The sequence below is a fragment of the Mus caroli genome, chromosome 4 (genome assembly GCF_900094665.2).
Source record: "Mus caroli chromosome 4, CAROLI_EIJ_v1.1, whole genome shotgun sequence".
Taxonomy (NCBI): domain Eukaryota; kingdom Metazoa; phylum Chordata; class Mammalia; order Rodentia; family Muridae; genus Mus; species Mus caroli.
In genome coordinates this window covers 48,221,970-48,242,673 of record NC_034573.1, presented here as the reverse complement: position 1 = coordinate 48,242,673, position 20,704 = coordinate 48,221,970, and the positions used below count along the sequence as shown (strand labels likewise).

Sequence of the window (20,704 nt, the reverse complement as noted above, 5' to 3'; positions counted from 1 at the left end):
GAGAGAGAGAGAGAGAGAGAGAGAGAGAGAGAGAGAGAGAGAGAGAGAGAGAGAGAGAGAGAGAGAAGCAGAGAAAGAGAGCCAGAAATTTAAATCTAGGTGCCACATTACAAAGAAACACATGGTATTTGTCTCCCTGACAAATTCCCTTATCATAATTATTTTCAGTTTCCTGAAAATGTCATGATTTCATTTTTCTGTGTCTGCACAACATTTTGTTGTATATGTGTAACACATTTCCTTTGTTGAGACTTCTGATGATGGATATCTACACTAGTTTTGTCCCCTTTACTATTGTAACAGTGTAGTTATAGATATGGGTACTCAAGTGTATCTGCTTTTAATTGATGTAGAGGCCTCTAGATATACATATATACTCTCCAAGAGTGGTGTGGTGGTTTGAATATGCTTGGCCCAGGGAGTGGCACTATTAGTAGGTACGGCCTTGTTGGAGTAGGTATGACCTTGTTGGAGGAAGTGTGTCATTATAGGCATGGGCTTTAAGACCCTTGACCTAGTTGTCTGGAAGCCAGTCTTCTCCTAGTGGCCATCAGATAAAGATGTAGAACTTTCTGCAACTCCTGCACCATGTCAGCCTGGATGCTGCCATGGTCCCACCTTGATGATAATGGACTGAAACTCTGAACCTGTAAGCCAGCCCTAATTAAATGTTGTTCTTATAAGAGTTGCCTTGGTTATGGTGTCTGTACATAGTAATGGAAACCCTAAGACAGAAGTTGGTATCATGGACTGAGGTACTACTGTGATAGGCCTGACTATGCTTTTGTTGGGAGGAATGTGGGTTTGGGGTCTTCAGAAAGCAGTGGGATGCTTTAAGTGGGGCTTAATGGACGTATCCTTGTAGGAATATGGAAGACTTTGCTGCTGGGGGTAATTTGAACTGTGGAAGCCTGGCTTTAGAGGTTTCAGAGGAGAAGAATTGAAATATGTGGCCCAGAGACTGCTTTTTGCAATATTTTGGTGAAGAATGTGGCTGTCTTTTGCCATTGTCCAAAGAATCTGCCTGAGGCTAAGGAGAAGAGATTAATTGCTTTGACAAAGGAAGTCTCCAAATAGCCTAGTATAAATTCTGTTGTATGGTTAGTAAAATAATTCACCCTTATGAAGAACATTTTAATGAAAAGTAGCAATCCCTAAAAAACTTAAAAAGAAAGAATACAAAATGTATGGCACAAGTTATAATAAAGGGGCACCTGGAAGTGAAATGGAGCTGAATCCGTGTTCAAGGAGATGAAGAGATTAAAGGAGTGGTGATCTCAGGGCAAGATATCATCTTGATAAGCTTATTGCTTGTGTTTGCAGTTGAACAGAGAATAGTTTGGGTTTCTAATCCGGAATGAACTACAATCCAGAAGTGGAAGGCACACCTGTGATCCAGATCTTGAAGCTGGAAGACACAGGCTTTTGACCCCCATCTCAAGGAACAGTGGCCATGGAAAGCTTAGGCCCAGACATCATGGTACACACCTTTACTATCAGGAGACAAAGGCAAACAGATCTCTTAAATTCAAGGCCAGCCTGGGACAGAGCAAATTCTAGCTGAAGAAAAGCTTAAGTCTAGGTGTGGTGATACATGCCTTTAATTCAGGAGAAAGTGCCATGCAGATCTCTGAGTTCAAAGTCAAACTCATAGAGCAAGTTCCAGGACAGCCAAGCTTAGGCAGTGAAGAAAACCATTGGAAAACAGAAAGCTCATAATAGAATAAAGGGGAGGGAGGATTTGTGTTCCAGCCCGAGCAAGCAGCAGAACTCAGTAACTTTGGACTCTGACTTTAGAGTCAAAATAGAAGGAACTACTGGGACAATTGATGCTGGTTAGCTGGAGCCAAGACATTAGTGGTGATTAAGAAGAGACTAGCATCACTAAAAGGAAATCTCTGGGAAGTATTTTTTAAGAGCACAAAGAAGCTGTGTTTCAGAGATAGCCAAGGTTATACCTCTTGCAGCAGCTGGACTTGGTAATGGGTAAGAGTCACCTGGGTGGTACTGGTTTTGAAGGCATGAAGGGGTCATGGAGAACAGCTGAGGCTTGGCACTGAGAGAAGTCAGGGAAAACCATTGGTGAAGGTGCAGCCTCAGTTGCAGTTGAAGGCACAGGACTGAAGGGGTCATGCAAAAAAGTTGAGGCTTAGTACCATGAACCTATGAGAAGCTATTGGTGAAGCTCAGTTGGAGCAGAAGACCCCAGTGTATTTCAGATGTCAGTACCATGGGGTGACCCCCAAGAACAGCAGTAGGAGTGAAGTGGAGTCAACCAGAGTGCTACAGAGGGCAGAGCTGGACAAGTAATGCTAGCCCTTTGTGGGAGTCCAAAAGATTATGTGTGAATCCCAGACATTGGAACAAGAGGTTGAAGTTACCTTGGAGACTCCAAGATATTCAAGATAGCAGAGCTGTGGGTTATCTGCTCAAGAATGCTACTAACAGGGAGTTGAACCAGCCCAGGAGAAAGACAACAACCAAGACAAAAAAGGAGTTGGATATCTGAAGACCACTTTGACATTAGATACAGATGCAGAGTTTGGAGTTTGCCCAGCTGGTTTCCACTCTTGGTTTGGGGATTATAGTTAAGTGATTGGATAAATCCCAGAAGAGACTTTCAACTCTGGGCTTTTAACATTGTTGAGACTGTTATAGACTATGGGGACTTTTGAAGTTAGACCAAATGAATTTTGCATTATGCTATGTTTAGGTATGGCCCTCATAGACTCACATGTTTGAACAAGCCTATGGGGGCAAGGGTGTTTGAATGTGCTTGGCCTAGGGAGTGGCACTACTAGGATGTGTGGCCTTGTTGGAGTAGATGAAGTCTTGTTGGGAGAAGTGTGGCACTATAGGTATGGGCTTTAAGACCCTTGTCCTAGCTTGCTGGAAGCCAGTCTAGTGGCCTTCAGATGAAGATGTAGAACTCTCAGCTCTGCCTGCACCATACCTGCCTGGATACTGCCATACTCACATCTTGATGATAATGGACTGAACCTCTGAACCTATAAGCCAGCTCCAATTAAATGCTGTTCTTATGAGAGTTGTCTTGAACATAGCAATTCAAACCCTAAGACAAGTGACAATGCTGAGTCATATAGTCCTATTTATACTCATTTTTTTTGCTACTCTCATTTATTTATGCATGCTTAATGCCAGAAAATCAAGTCATGCCCTACTAACACTACGTTTAATTTATTCATATAACATCTAGCACAATGGTTTGCAATTGGTGTGGTTCATGATCCCTTTGGTGGTTGAATGACCTTGTCTCAGTGGTATCCTAAGACCATTGGAAGGCATATATATTTACATTATGATTGATAACAGTAGCAAGTTACAGTTATGAAGTAGCAACAAAAATAATTTTACGGTTGGGGGTTGCCACGACCTTGGAACTATGTTAAAGGGTAACAGCTTTAGGAAGTTGAAGAACCACAGGTCTAACACAACGTGTCCTGTAATCAGCACTTAATACATATCCATGGAAGGAAAAAGTATCTTCAGATGCTGAATGAGTTTAGAAACAAGGACTCCATAGTACCAATGGGGTGAGGCTTTACTAGGCAAGGCTCTGAGTGTTCCACATGCATCAATGAATGCAGTGTATACGATAACCTCACAGTGAGCATACTGCTACCCCAACTTACCCCCCAGTGCTTTCCCCATGGATGAGCTGGGCAGACTGCTCTTTGTTTCCCCCTTTTTTGGGGGGTGGGACGAGAAGTCAAGCAGAGGGCACTTTGAGACTCCATGAGGGTCGCTGAGTAAAGAAGAAAAAGTAGAAATATACCTAGGGAAGATGTAGGGAAACTCAAACTAAGAAATGGTGCTTTGTTGAGAACATGGTGCCAGAACAGAAGGTTAGACTAAAAGTTCAAATGTCAGCTTCAGGGCTTCAGTCCCTGCCTACTCATTTATCTTGTCTTGAAGGTTGTCTACTGATTTCTGAATCCTTCACCTAGGACATTCTGACCACATCCGGAGCAGCCAGAGGCTGTGACGCTCTTGCCAGTGAAGGTTTATTCAGATGGTCCAGAAAGGATGAACTGTCCTTCTCCAGCCTCTGTGCCAGGAAAGAGGAGTCAGGCAGAGGGGTGCTGTGAGACTCCATGAAGGGTCTCTGTAAGGAAGTAAAAAAAGAAATGGAGCAAAGGAAGACGGACATAAACCCAAATTTAAGAAATGGTGCCCACCCTGCACTGGACAGGAGGTAAAAAGTTGCTGCTCACATCCCTTTCTCATTCTCCTTCAATTTGTGAGACAGTCTCAGAGAAGATAAGGAAGTTTCCCAAGGTCACAACACTAAGAAGTATCAAGACAAGTTTCTTTGAGTTCCTCCTATCAGACCCTTTGCCTCAGTGATAATGTGCAAGCAATGGGCAGGACCAAGGAGGAGGGGAGCAACGTTACCAGCTATGGAGAAGGAAGCTACATGAGAAGAACACTCTCTGAATCCACGTTCTGGTTTTATGGTAAAGTAAGAGTTGTTCTACTTTTTGGATTTTTGGTTTGTTTGCTTGTTTCCACTTGGTATGAAATTCTCCACATATTTTAGCAAAATGACAGTTATTCCTTATTATAAAATACTGATGACATCAAATCATTGCCATAACAACAACAACAACACCCACTAAAGTATGAATTTTTCCTCAGTGTATAGATTAATAAAGGCTTCAGATACCTATACTGGGGGTCCTGTGGTTGGATTGTCTTGCCCTGATCTGATGACCTCTCTGGAGCATCACCTGGCCCGTACAGTAGACGGCCAGAAAACAAAACTCTGAAGTTGCACAATATGCATCAAAAGGCAAACACTGGCCTGAATGACAGTTTCATGTGGATCAGTGATTCTCTTGATGTCCATGTTTTACAAGAAAATAGGGTTTGGTTAGTTTTTATTATTACTTAAATTTTAAAATGAGAAGCAGAAAGGAAATCTCCAAGGCCTAATGGTACATCAGATCTCAAGTCTCCTCCCAACCCTTTAATTGGATTAAATAAATAAATAAATGTCTCTTTTAAGAACTCCTTAAACTTCTTAAGAAAGGATCCCACAAATTTGTCCCCATAGGAGACAAAGCAGCATAGCACAAGAGATACAGCAATCTGTCTGGAGCTGTAGCTCAGTAGTGGGGGGGGGGTCTTGTGTAGCAGATACAAAGTCCTAGGTTCAATCCTCATCACCCCATAAACAAAGGCTAGTGGAAAACTATAACCTGAGTACCGAGGAAGTAGACCCAGGAGGATCAGGACATGAAACTTAAGCTATGTAGCAAATCTGAGCCTTGCCTGGACAGCATGAGACCCTGTGAGACAGGGAAAGAACACATTGAAGCAAGCAACCCTACTGCAGTAAGAAAGACCAGTAAGTCAACAAACCCTCATGATGGATCTTTACCCTGTGTTCAGGCTTTAGACGTAGAGAATACATTTGGACCACCCAATTCCTATCTAACTCTTTATAACCAATAAAGCCTGCCAAGGCTATTGTTAGGCCGCCTCTGAGTCATGGGCTGAAGTCCTGCGACAGGTGTGAAGAGGCTGTTTATTTATTCATCAAAAAATGTGCTAAGATCCTATGTGTCATGCTCAGGGGATACAGAGATGAGTAGATAGACATTCGATTATCTCCCCAGAAGCTTATAGACTCATGAGGAAGATAGAAAATTAAGGGAAATGAAGTTGTCTCAGTCTGCACAACAAAGACAGTCAGAACTGACTGGTTTTTACAGAACTGACTGGACTAGCATGATATACCATAAAAGGGTGTCCCCTGTGTGCTAAAGAGCTGACCTAACCCTTATACACAGAGATGATACCAACACCAGTGGCTTCCTAGGTTCTTTGGGTAACAATAGAAACAGAAGGAAATTTGAAATGTGAAATACATGGTGCAAACGGATATCATTTGTGTCCCTTGTCTCTAGTCTCTGGGGATCACATTCTAAGGCTGGACTGACAGACTCACAGCAGGACAGTGCAGAAATGACACTTCAGGATACTTTCTGAAGTAGGGAAAATGAGGGAAGAAGATCTGAATTCAAATTCTGTTGCCACCAATTGTTGGCCAAGTAACTTTGGGAGTAACCAATCTTCTTCAGGCATGTTTCCTTATCTGTGGCTTGTGGCAAACAGTATCTATATCCCATGAGAATAAAAGAGTTACCATAATATCTTCTACTTAGTAATCAGTTGGTCAATGGTATAAAGATTGTTGTGCTAGAGGCTCACCTAACTTTCTCAAAACCACAGAGTGGGGCAGAGTCAGGCAATGACAGACTTGGCCTTCCAAATGTATTCTATCTTCTGAGAGCTCGGGTTTGGCTCATCTTGTGCTAACATCTCCCTCCCAAATTGTGATCCTAAATGCAAAGTACAAAATTCCCCTTAGCTTTAAGCCCAGACCTAAAGAAGGAATCAGCTTTATAGACCCAGAGTGGCACCGTGTTGTTTTGAGCCTGGGACTGAATGTTTCCCAGAGACACTAGGCTTTCAGTACAACGAGGGCAGTACCAACAAAGAAAGATGGCCCATCACTCTACCTCACTGGGTCTCTGGTTAATCTAGAAAGGCCAAATACTATATAACTCTCCATATTCTGTTTCATCCACTAGGAAGAAGTGAGCTATAGAGATAAATGCCTCCTAGAAGCCTAGGAGGAGGACACCATCTTTGTCTGTAATTAACCTTGATCTGTAATCAGCCAGCAGAAGCTACTCTGGATGCTTTACTTACGATAAATGTGCAAGCTGCTGGAAATCCAGCTTTGGCACTTGCCGTGACCTGGATGAAATATAACCTTCCTTGACCTATACTTCTGACACTGTTTTAGATGATGAATCTGACAGGTTGGTGTCAAATGTTTTCTACATGAAAAGCCCATTCTCAAGGACAATGTGGCCAGGCTTCTTTTTGTATCCTATCTTACAAATGTTCACCCTTTCTAATTCCATGAGTACGTGTGACCTTTGTCTCTACTGGTGGAAGACAGAGCAAGTTGTAGGGTGTCACCTAAGTGATAGAACCCCTCCTCTCCTTCACTAGGGTGCTTCAAGCACTTCCCCACAGGACATACAATTCAAATGCCTGAAGGAACTGAGCTCTCTAACATAGCTTCTAGAGCTTTCTTCCAAAATTCATGCTCTGTTTGCTGAACTTATTTGTGTGTGTGAGTTCAAAGTAACTGAGGAAAACATTTTACCTTGGGGCTCTCTCAGGTTTTCTCTCATAGTCAAATACTTAAAGGTACTCAGGACAATGCCGAGACAGAGGGCATATGGAGGGATATGGGAAATAAGTCAGTGGTTTCAGGTGGTCAGTCAGTTTTGAATGACTCATAGTATGTTAAGCCAGATTTGGTTCAAGAAGCACTGCACCTTCCCTTACGATGAAAAGCCGAAACTTCCTGGTGAAGTTACACAAACACACCTTTTAGTAACACCTGTCATTTCAACAGGGGGAGCCGAAGAATCCATCTTGAGTTTTTAAGTATTATAAAATAGAAAGATTTGAAAGACACTATAACGAAAGACAACCACATCCCCAAAGCCTACTGCAACACATACAACATACTCATGTCCCGGTTACCTTAATGTATAGCAATTTCTTATAATTCAATAAGATAAAAACTATTTACCAGAAACAAACTGGAGAAAGATCACAAGATATAGCCATTCATAAAAGATACAAATGGTTTACTAAGATTTGAAAAGCAGTTGGACCTGGTAGCACAGAGGCCTTGTTATTCTAGTGATATAGTGTAAGTTAGATGGGTGCATTGTTTATCTTCCTTCCTTCCTTCCTTCCTTCCTTCCTTCCTTCCTTCCTTCCTTCCTTCCTTCCTTCCTTCTTTCTTTCTTTCTTTCTTTCTTTNCCTTCCTTCCTTCCTTCCTTCCTTCCTTCCTTCCTTCTTTCTTTCTTTCTTTCTTTCTTTCTTTCTTTCTTTCTTTCTGTGTGTTTGTGCTGTACACATATCTACGTGTGTGTGTGTGTGTGTGTGTGTGTGTGTGTGTGTGTGTGTGTACACATTCACGAAGGTGCCTACAGAGGTCAGCAGAAGGTGTTGGATCCCCCGGTGACACCTTTATAGGCAGTAGTGAGCTACCCAACGTGCTGGGAACGGAATTCAGGTCCCTAGGAAGAGTAACAGGCACTTTTAATTGCTGAGACATCTCCAGCCATGGTGCACTCGGTTCATATTGTACATAGTGTACAAAGTTTGTGTCTGCTTTGAGAATATAGTGCTTGAGAGAGACTCAGAAGAGAATAAAAATTATTTCATGTGTGTTCTTGTGATTTAGAAAGGTGGGCAACAAATTAGTCAAAGGTTGACATTTGAAAAATCTGCATAAAGAAAACATAAGAGCTCTTTGCATTGCTCTTGTGACAGCTCTACAAGTTTAATATTCGAAACACTAGGATTAATTTTATAAAGTCAAATGGGAGTATGCTGCAATCCAAAGACTTTTCTATCTCCCATCTCCAGTACAATGATCACAGGGGTCCATCTTTCCACACCAATTACTTATTTAGTGCATATCTCAGTGGGTGTAGTATATCGTGCAACCACAGATAATAAGAAGGGTATAAATAACACACAAAGCTTAAAAGGGAAAGTGATTATATCTCATGATTGGCCAGGAGATTGTTCCAGAGAGAAGAGACATTTGAGATGGATCTTTCAAAACTGTATAAAATATGGCCAGGCTCTTGCTCAGGCAACTCACAGACTAAAGCTCAAATGATACAGCAGAGCAGTGGGGCCCCTGCTCAAGGTTGGTGTTAGATGTGTGAAGTAGTCTTTGAAAAGATATGGTCAGAGAGAATCAGGAAGAAGGGGGAGGGAGAGAAGAGACAGAATAATGATGTGAGGAAGGAAACAGGAAGAAGTTTACCGTCAATTATAAGCAACAGAAGTCTGGTCAAACTCCACAAGAAACACAAAGGATGGATTTGTCCTGAGAGCTGTTGTTTGCCGACTTTTGGTTAGAGGAAGCCATCAAAGACATCATAACTACAGATGACATCACTAGAATAATTCCTTGGGAGTTGACAGAAGAGAATGAGCAGTAACTGGGGAGGCTATCGTGGCAGCCAAGTCCTGTGTTTGCAATGCAAAAAAATCTTCATAGTGTTTGTAACAGATTGTACCTGGGAGTTTGTAGCTGGTCTGCCTATCTTTAGCTGACCCAGATTCCTGACATCCTTCCAGTTCAGTCATCTCTGAAATCTTCCCACTGTTGAAATCTGTGTTGGAGTTGGCAAGTTATCTTGGGAGGCGGCTTATTCCTTTTCTTTGCTCTGTGGTGTTTTTGATTTTGAGAACTTTGTACTATTTGTATGAGAGGGAAAAATCAATAGAAAGAAAAAGTTTAATAAAAATACATTCTTCATTGACTTTAATTAACTTGGTCTTAGGTTTATGCTTTGAAAAGTATGGAAAATGAAAAAGAGAAAAAAACAAACCATGCCTCACATTTCATCCTATACACAAAACCTTGTATGAATAAAATCGTAAATTAAAATCCAAATGGATCAGTGATTTATTTGAGAGCAACAAGTTGAAGGAAAAAAAAACCCACAACATACAGGGAAGAAAAGAAATTCTTTTATTGAAGTCATAAAGAATAGACTAGCATTTCTAAGTCCTGGTGTATGTGAGTAAGTGCTGAATCCAGGCCAATGGTCTACCACTGTCCTAGGACTGTTGTATGACCTTCAGACTAAGATGGCTATTATTTGGCATTGTCTCATCCCATGAGCCCTAACCATCTTTAAAACCTGTCTGTTTGCTTGTTGCTTCACCACCGATGCTTTCTGCTTGAGAAGGAGTTTATTACAGATGAGGAATGACCAGGTCAAATGATGTGGAAACCAGGTGTTGGCAAAGAGCTCTTATGTGCATGGACAGTTCATACATTACAGATCTTTGAGACTTTTTGGTCACCTGAAGTGATGCATATACTAGATATGTGTGTCTATGAGGTATCAGAATATAAACTGGTATAATATATAAATTATACACATACATATGGATTGCCACATGTCATCTGTAACGTTCCACATTCTTTCATTTGCACAATAGATAAGTGAATATATATAGGCATACATGTATACAGCAGATAGAGATAGCATTAAATAAAACCATTACATGAATGTCACCTATTTATATCCAAAAGATGATTCTTCATACATGTGTGGTCAGCAAGATTATTCAGTGAGCAAGGGTGCATGCGTGGGATTTTGATGACTTAAGTTAGATTTTCAGGACCCACAAACTAGGAGAGAACTGACCCCTGCAAGTTGTCTTCTGATCCCCACAAGCATGCTAACCTCCCCCTAAATAAAAAAACAAACAAACAACCCTTTTTACTTTGAAAAACACTGTAATTGACATAAAAACACATGAAATATAGGACTAAAGTTGCATTTAAAATCAAAAGCATATCCAGGCATGTGTATGATGCATGCATGCACAGCAGCTATGTATAGTTCCTGACGTGGCATGTGATCTGTTCTCCATCTTTTCTGATTATGTTTTTTGGTGCTTGACTACTTCCCCCATATCATTAACCTTCAAGTGATTCCTGGTTTTTCTGCAATTGCTTGCTACAGTCCCACCTCAGTGCTGTTGGGTCTCTGTATGGCAACATCTTTCCAGCAGAGCTCACACAAACTACTTCCTGACTTCCTTGCATCCTCCTGTCTTTGTACAAATCTGAGCATGTCAGTGAACTCTGCAGAACCAGTGCACCTCCCCCAGAAGTGTGCAGTCCTCTCATGTGTCTAAAACCTCTCCTCATTCTGTCCTGGTGGTTATGCTATCCAGGAAATTATTTTTTATTGTTCATACTGAATGCAATATTTATAGGTTTGTTCACTGGTTTATGAAAAGCAAAAAACCTGACTCATAGAAGATGCTTAGTGTATATGTTTTGAATGGATGAATGTATGAATGCACGAGTGCTAAACTATACAAAACTACATCTACTAATACACATATGTATATATACATATGTAGTTGCTACATCCCATATAGTACATTAAGAGTGATAGTGTTTCTATCTTCTCACAAATATCATGGCAAACATATACACATGTTTATTCAAAGAAATTGAGACCTGTTGATAGATTAGCGTGTTACAGGAGAGGGGAATGTTCTGAGACATGGCAGTTCTCTACTTATATAACCAAGAAATCAAGTTCAGATCTGAGCATCCATTCCTGAATCTACTTAAAATTGCATGCACCTCATGAGTTTCAGCCCCACAGCACATCCCTTAAGGGCTATTAAATTAAATTGTTCTGTTTGTCCTTTTGAGCATCTGTGACTCTCTTGAGACATAAGTTAAATCTTCAAGTCCAAACCACAGTTCAACCCTTTGTTCCTTCTTTGAAAAGGGAATTTTAAAAACATTAATGACAATTATGGAGATCTTGTAATTTATTGTTGAAACTGAGGTACTGGAAAGAGAAAATAATGGACACTCTTTTGTCTCCTGCCTCCTTATCTTGTCTCTCTCTATCTATTCACATGATTGTTGATTAGATGCCCTGTGGTAGACTCTCAGTAGACCCTTCCTCAATGGCCCAATGACATGCAATAAATAAATAACTAAATAAAATAATAAAAGCACTGCTGAGTGGCCTGAAAGGTGAATAAGAAGTTAAAAGCACTAGATGCCCTTCTAGAGGATCTTGGTTCAATTCCTAGCATTCAAAGGACAGATCACAATGATCAGTAACTCCAGTTCCAGGTGATAGGACATCCTATCTACCTTTCATAGACTTAGGCACACATGTGTTTTATACATATACACAAACACAGACACAGAAACACACACACACACACACACTCCACAGGTACAACACTCATGCTCATAAAACATATATATTTTTAAAAATTAAAAAATAATACTGTCTGTAATCAGGAAACCTGTGAATTCAATGAAGAAGAAAGATGCTAATGTATTTTTTTCAAGACATAATCCTCAAATACTTACTACATAGCTACTTTCCTTTTAGACCCTGGGGAAAAACTATCAAACTAAATAAGGATTCTGCCTCTATGGAGCTGAGAGCTGGAAATAAATCACTGCACAGTTTACAAGGATGAAGAATTCCCTTAAAGAAGGGGGTATGATACCGGGAAAACCAAACAATGTCCTGTCCTAATGCGCGCTGTGCTGTGGCTGCTGAGGAGATGAGGCTTGAGTGCAGACAAGTTCAAGGGTCATCACATGAAGAGGTGTGGAAGGAAGAGGGAGATGAGCTTTCAAATAGACGAAGAAGTATGCAGAAAGGCCTCAGGCAAAAACAAACCCAGCCTTTCTGGGGAGCTGGAAGACAGCAGTGTGATCAGGAGAGCAGGTGCAGAGTAGCAGAGGGCGGTGAAGTCAAAGGCATCTGGAGGAGGCAAGCTGAAGACATCACGGATATTTTTGGGTCAGGGAAAGACCCCTTCTTCCAGGAGATGGTGTATCCTGAGATAATCCTGGAGGTTCTACAGCATGGACGAGACCAGCAAAGCAACTGTCTGGAGTACGTCGCTGCAATGCTGGGGGGGGGGGGGGGGGAGGGCAGGGAGGTAGACTGACACTCTGAGTTCCCTGTTCTGATAAGACGTAGGGTTCAGCCAGATGTTTTCCTGTGGTCACACACAAGAGAGGAAGTGTCATGAAGAACTGGCTGAGATAGAAAAGGTCTGTGGTCACAATGATAGAACGATATGGTCTCAGCTGAGTGATAGAGACCATGCTAGGCAACATGATTGGCACTTGTGTGTTTACTCAATAATACATACTGAGTTCCTATAATGAGAAAGAGACTTGCCTAGGCATTGAAGAACTAACCAATATTACAGTATACGGGATTTATGCTACCAACAAAATTACATTTTACTTAGCAAAATAACTCTATATTTTGCATTTTAAGAAGGATAATGAAAACCATAGGTCTGATATGCAACAAGGAATCAAAAAACCAAAGTCCAGAGAAGAACTAGAGATTAAAGATAAACACAATGATGTTGGAAATTTCCACAGAAGAAAAGATAGGTCAGTTGTGTTTCATTTTAGGGGACAGAATATTCTAAGGCTTCTGTTCGATTACTTAAATATAAGAAAGACTGTATTGTAGGTTGAGGAATCTTGGAGTGTAGTGAGGTCAACATTCATAGAAGATGCTGGAAGTTTTGCCTGGCAGTCATTATAGAAGGAGGTTATTTAGGAACCATTTTTTTTCGGTAAGGAATGTGGGTTTGACATTTACACTTTCCCGTGGCTCACAGATAGTAACATGTAACATAATTAACCCCAGAAGGTGGCCTATTGCGTAGAGATACCTGCTTGTGCCATGAGGCAGGCTCAAGTTGCCTGGTTGTAGCCTGGATCGCATAATCCTGTCAAGCAAAGGGATGGCCTCTCTGGTTTGGGGAACGGGAGAGTGATCTGTTAGAATACTCTACTGTTCAATCAGCTCCTGGTCTCACACTCAAAGGAGTGCAAATATTACATCTGACCTCCTCCAGTGAAGAGCTCTTTAGTTTGTCTCTAATTTTGTTAATGTGTGAGCAAGAACATTCTGCTTTTTAATAATTATGTATATATTATCATTGTCAGTGTGTATGTGTGTGTGTGTGTGTGTGTGTGTGTGTGTGTGCATGTGTTGGGGGAGGACAACCTTGAGGAATTAATCCTCTCCTTGAATATTTATGTGACTCCCTGGAATGGAACACAGGTCACTAGGCTCCTGTGATAAGTGCCTTTCCTGGCAAAGCCCCTTCTCCAGCCCAGACTCTACCTCTCAATAAAAGTCTGATGGCAAAGTTTATTGGATGGTTTGTCAGCTGTGAGTCTACTCTTTTTCACACAAAGCCAGAGCTCTCAAAGGAAACACATTCTGAAGTTACTAGGAGGACCGAGCCCTCCACTCTTGGTAATGGAGACCTGTCAAGGCTAAAAATGGCCGTTCTTAAGAAGATTTACCGTTTAGGCGCTAATTTTAGATCCTTGGATGGCAGTAGCTATTTTTATAACTATCCCTATTTCTGAAACGAGAACCAGGGTGTTCAAACAAGTAAGGACTATGTTTAATAATCTAGAGAAAAAGCTTGGTTGGATCTGTCAGGACAGCCCAGATCATGTGACAATAACAACCAATGCCCAGTTCTCAGGCACATCAAATAATAAAAATTTAATTCCCTGTCACTCTACTTGAGTGTAAGATTGAGTGTCCACTGGGAGGCTTGTCCTCCATCATCATGCTCTGGAACCAGGCTGACACAGCAGCTGTCATTGTAGTACTGACATCATCACAGCAAAAGGAAAAGCATACTCTTAGATCTACCATTCAGAAACAATTCAGCTTGAAATATGAGCTCATATTTCACTGGTCACAGTTAACTTAAGTGGGTGGAAAATTCCATCCTACCATGTGGCTGGGAGAGAGCCCTGGACTGGCTGTATGCAGACTCAGCAGTTGCTGTTGTGCTATGGAAATATCCAATTCGTTTCCTTTATCTCAGAACAGCCATGTCCTTTCCACTGGGCAGTTTCTCTTCATGCTAGGTCAGTATTTCTCAGCCTGTGGGGTCACAACCCCTTTGAGAGTCACATATCAGATATCGTGTATATCATTAATTACATTATGATTCATAGCAGTAGCAAAATTCCAGTTATAAAGTAGCAACAAAATAATTTTATGGTTCAGGGTCACCATAACAGGAGAATCTATATTAAAGGGTCAGAGCATAGGAAGGTCAAGAGCACTGTGCTACATGTTGACATGAAGCCTGAGGTTAACATTTGCAATCCAAATCACTGGAAATACCATTTGTTACTTCCTTGATAATCTCTCCTGTTAGGTAGTTTCTCTTATTTTCCTGGAGTAAAAGCTTTTGGACGTTAGCATAAGTTAATTTCTTTTTCCCTGTGAGACTCTAAGACTGGACTGTTGTGAGAAGGCTTAACTGTTTTAAACCTAGTTATATTGTCCTAAGTGAATTATTCTAAGATTTACCTGGAACATAAGTCCAAAACAATAATAGGAGATTTTTATCTACACTGGAGACATTCATTCTATCTACCATGGAAAAATGCTCCTTACCTCTCAGGCTCTGTGCAGAAGTCTAGAAGCATTGTCCTTGATAGTCTGTAATGTCATCTTTGACCTTGAGAACACTTTGTCTTCCAGAGTCTCTGGCTTGGATTTCTTTGTTTTGAGTTTTCCATCAATTAACTTGGACTGTTGCAGACAAGAGATTCTAGAATTCTTCATATCTTCAACTTATTAATTCCAATCTTCTTAGGAGTGTCAGGAGAGAGAGAGGAGGGGAGGAATATCATCTGAAAGAAATCAGGTATCTGTTGAGAAGTCACACAATAAAATATTAAACGACTGTGTGAGCACTAGGGGTAGTAAATTCCAGCAAAGCCAAAAACATAATTGGCAAAGCTTTTAACAAGATGTCTCTTCTGCTGAACCCAGGGCATGTAACTAGAGTTTGTTTCTGATTAGTATCTCTTTACCTTCTTATATTTCTTCCCTAAAGAAACTTAAAGAATAAATCATCCATGTTTGGGGATGATCGCTGCTCTATTCAGTATATACAATTTTGAATGTTTGACACCCATGAAACATTTGGCTTACTTTGGACTGACTCCACAATCAAGATAGATTTTTTTGTTTGTTTGTTTTTGTTTTTTTGTTTTTTGTTTTTGTTTTTTGTATGATACCCTATAAAATACTTCTGCCTCTTTCTGCACAGAGCTGGCTGAAGGACATGATTAACTAGCTAATAAAGGTAAAATTTCTAAGAGATAGCAAAAGGTTTAAAACTAAAGAGTGTCCTCACAGGCATTGAATATGGCCGCAATGTGAGTGGCTCATTGAGCCATTCTAGGTTCAGATGTTCATTTTGCTACAGAACAAAAGGCTGGGCAAAAGGCTTCCTTATGAGTTCCATTTCAGTTTCTATACCTGTTGCTCAGACATAAGAAACATAGGAGAAATGGTTTATTTTAGCTCACAGTTCAAGATACACATCATGGAGTAGGAATTCAAGGTAGCAGCTGTTCACATCACATCCACGATCAAGAAGCAGAGAGGGATGAATGCATGATGATGCTTCATTTACTCTCTACCCTTTATCTGCTCTGAGATTCCCTTCCAGGGAATGATCCTGTGCATAATTAGCATGAGTTTTCCCACATTAATTAATATCATCAAGATAATCTTACAGGCATGAACAGAGGTCCACTTTGTACAAGAGTACAATTTTCCTCAACCTGGCAATTAACACTAACCATTGCAGTTTTATTGGTGCATATGCAAAGAACATATCCTACACAACCATATGTGATGGTTTTGTCTGGACAAATGGTGAAGAAATACTGATAGAATTAAGTTTTCCATAGATGGTTGCTATTCCTCTTGGCTGGCCAACTGGTCTTCAATTTCAACCAGAACAACATTAATGAAGAGAATGAAAATAATTTTATTCATCATAGGTTAGCATTTGCATAAATATTTCAGATTTTAAAGCATATGTTCAATTGTTGCTAAAGGTGGACATGTTTAATGAGCTGAGATTGCAAATCTGTAAATGGAAAAATAGTGAAAATATGTTGGTTGTTAAACTTCCTGGTTAGGGTGCCATCTGAAATTAATCTTAAGAGATTGTTTGGAAGTTTTACCAGGGGTGTACCACTACTTACCATCAACAGAATGGTCCTCTTATCCAGGGAAGGTCCTTTACTTCAATGAAGTACACAACTTCAGGAGGGACATATATGGAGGAGTGAGGGACAAGGGAGGCACCTGCTTAGCAAGCCAGATCAGCCAAACCAACTCTAGTGAACAATGGATTGACAGATTTAACAGCTAGATCATCTTTCCATCCCTGAAGTTAATCTGGAGGACATGTGTGAGTTGTTTCAGTGATAGTGGGGCAAGAAGCATTGTAACACAGTATGAGCATTCTCTACTATAGACATTGTACTTCAGATGACTAAAGTGTCTGTGCTATACACCGAGATGAAACCAGCAGGAAGATCAGGAAGACCTTTTAGATAATGCAAAAGAATTCACCCATTGATACCATTGATTTAAGTAGATGATTGATATCATATTCATGGTTCATACCTATTACTTGGCTACAGAAAAGTCTTGGGGATAGAGAGAACACACATTAGTAGAGATACCACTTAGGAAATTTGCAGAAACGTACTCCTCAAATGGAGTAGAGTAATGAGATCATGAGTAAAATAAAAAAGATAAAAATGTACTTAAAAACTAGTCCCCAGAACTTGATTCACAGGATATGGTGTAGGTGAGAAGAGAGGAGTCAAAGCGGAATCCTACATTTCCCACTTGGGGAAGTGGACAGAGGTGGTATATTCAAGGGAATGGGAGCAGAGGAGGGGCAGATTGAGGGATGGAGGAAGTGAATCTTCTTTGGGGATACATGATGGAGATGTACAATGGGAAGTGACACACCCAAGTCTGCTGTGCACTGGAGAACAGTGGGGACTTGGATCCTCAAGGTCAAATTGGGACTTATCCAAACATAAAAAGTGGTTGAAGCCACAGTGGTGATGAGGTCATTCATGTAGAGCATGCCAACTATAATGATAGCCAAGTATATGACCTCAGGGGATATCAGCATCTTCTCTATGCCAAGGAAATAAGAAAGAGTGATCAGAGAAGTGGAAGAAATGTCAAGGCAGTAAAAAGTTGATGGAATATGAAGAAAGGAGAGAGAGAGAGAGAGAGAGAGAGAGAGAGAGAGAGAGAGAGAGAGAATATGCATATAAGAGATCAAGAACATGATAAAGTTATAAGAAAATCAAGCAACATATAGGCTAAACAATTTTTCCACTGTCTCTCTCCCTCCTCTCTCTCTTTCTTTCTCTCTCCTTTCTTTCTCTCTGTCTCTCTGTCTGTCTGTCTCTGTGTACATGCATGCATATAGAGGTCAGAGGAGAACCTTAGGAGTTTTTCCTTTCCTTCTAACTTGAGACAGGGTCTCCTGTTGTTAGAGGTTATGCACACCAAGCTAGCTGGCAAGCAAGCTTCCATAGACTCTTCTGTCTTTGTCTCTCATTTTGTACTATAGCTGCTGTGTGTGTGTGTGTGTGTGTGTGTGTTACGACATCTCACTTTTATGTACAGTCTGAGGATTCTAATTTAGGTCCTCATACTTGCTTGGCAAAAATTTATTCACTGAGTGAACTCCTCAGCCTAAGGACTAAACAATTTAAAAGAGAAGTTTATAGAATGTTCCGGGAGCCAGGATATAGGATATCAAGTATGAGGTGCAGGCAATAGACAACAAGTGTAGACTATTCTACTCCCAGCAGATCTGAGGAGAAGGTACTTTATCAAGTATAAAAGGAACATGTTAATCCCCACATGGTAGTAATTACCCTTTTTGTTTTTCAGACAATTGCAGCACCTTGTAACCTATTCTTCTTCTATTGTGTGTGTGTGTCTATCAGAGCCCAGAGAATCCCAGCTTCAAGGATGCAAAGTACAAGATGACTCTTCTGATGAAAAGTCCATGTGAGAGGAATGTCAAAGCCAAGGTTCTGTCTGAAATGTTGGGAATTTCTTTTTCCCCTAGGATGGAAGGGAGCCAATCCTGCTTAGACAATAGTAACAATGAACATGCTTGCTGTCATTGAAACCACAGGGTTACCTGTCATTCTTACAAGCTGACAATGGTGCCAGGAAGATACAGATACACATTATCCCAACTTCCTGTCTACCAAATTCCAGTGGAACATTTTTTTTTTAAATAAAATTAGGATGTACCACTAATAAGTATAAAAATAAAATATGCCTTAGTTCTATCATTCATCAATTTTGCATTTAAGATGGTTTAGGAATAAGCAACACAGTGTAGAAAGCACTGAAATAAGGGCTAAAAGCAACCCATAAAGCGTCAACTACTTGTGTGTGTGGGGGGGTCGGGGGGACGGGGGAAGCCATTATTTTCATTATTTTCTGACTGCAGGTGTTCTTATATTAAACTAAGGCAAGAGATTGAGAACCCCAAAGTGTGGCCCCTTCTCTATGTCATGCACCCTCATTAATCTGAAAAGGATGTAACAGGAAGCAGATTTTCCTTTTGGACTAAGAGTCTTTACAGATTGGAATCTGTTTCCCCATCTTTGTATTTACTGGAGGCATTTCCCTCGTCCAGGGCTCCTAGGAAGGTATAGAAATGCTTCCCTGGGCCTGGTGCACAGGAAGTAACACTGATGTCAGTTCTGCTAGATTCTCAGGATGAAATGAATTGTTGCTCTTGATGGGAAAATTCCATCTTTGTAAGAGTGACCACATTTACCATCACTAGTCACACAGAAGCCCAACACGATGTACTTCTGAGAGAGTATGGAACACTCATGGTTACCTATAAAGTGTTTTTTTTTTCTCAAAAACAAACAAACAAATTGAACTAGAATATAAACAAGCTTCTGGTCTTTACTTTTAGTCTAGAGGAAAAACTGGCAATCAAGGAAAAAGCTAAACGGCATCCCAGATTCCAATTGTTAGAAGGCACCTCGACCTGGATTCCTCCAAAAGCCAGTCTTCCAAAACCGGAATCTTCTGTGGGGGCTGGAGACATGGCTTAATGAGTACGCACATTTTCTATGCAAGCATGAAGATCTGATTCAAGTGTTTGCATCCATGGGGAACAAGCAACACATGACTGTAGATACACTGTAAGCTAAGTTGTAGGGACATGAAGGATGATGAAAAGATTGCTAGCTGCTACTGTAGCCCTGGGTTGGGGGATAGACATTCTCTTAAGAAAATAAAGTGAAGTGTAGTGCATCAAATCACGTGACACCCTCCTCTGGCCTCTTCGTGTGTACACCTACACAGGATGCACAAGAGTGTGCATGCACACATACATATACACACAATGACTTTATGGGAAATATTGGTATGGAGTAAGATACAAGAGACACAGTAATAATGAGTAAGCAGCCAGCATTCATGGTCTGAAAATAATTTGTAAAGTATAGTTTGATATAAGTTGGGAGATATTTAAATATAGGCCAGTTATTACATGACATGAAGAATTGCTTATGTAGACTAATGCTTTGTCGTTTTAGACTTTTACATAGAAATAGTCGTGAAGTGTTATAACGTGCACATTAAACTAATTTAAACAAAAATATAAATCATGCATATTTATGTTATGAAGAGCTCTAAAATAATATGGCAAGATGCTAATAATTACTGAATCTAGATGATAAGTATGAAAATGTTCATTGTACATTTTTTAAACCTTTTCTATAAACATGCTTGAAAACAATAACTGTTCAAGAGAAAACTGAAAAGAAAAAAATCACTTAGATGAGACTGAAACTCACTTAATTAAAAGTATAAGTTCAGCAATAGAATATTTTTGTAGTCATTAGGATATTTTGTATTTATATTATCATGGGCTGTTAAAAGCTGAAGATGTACAAGACCAAGAAGGTGCTCCTATACTGTGACCAAATTTTATGACTGCAAATGTATTTGGAAAAACAAGACTCCATTTGGTGGTCACTTGAATCCCCCAGATTTACTTTGTTAACTTTAAATACCAGCCAGGGTTTAACTCTTTTGCTGTCCAGTTTGGAGAGGAGTGTCTCTCTGCCTTCCTCCCTCTCCTCTCCTCTCCTCTCCTCTCCTCTCCTCT

The 20,704-nt window shown here is 40.4% G+C and overlaps 1 pseudogene; it reads left to right on the top strand.

Annotated features, from left to right (window-relative positions):
• Positions 1–12,166: 12,166 nt before the first annotated feature.
• Positions 12,167–20,704, top strand: part of LOC110293311 — a 34,248-nt pseudogene continuing 25,710 nt past the window's right edge.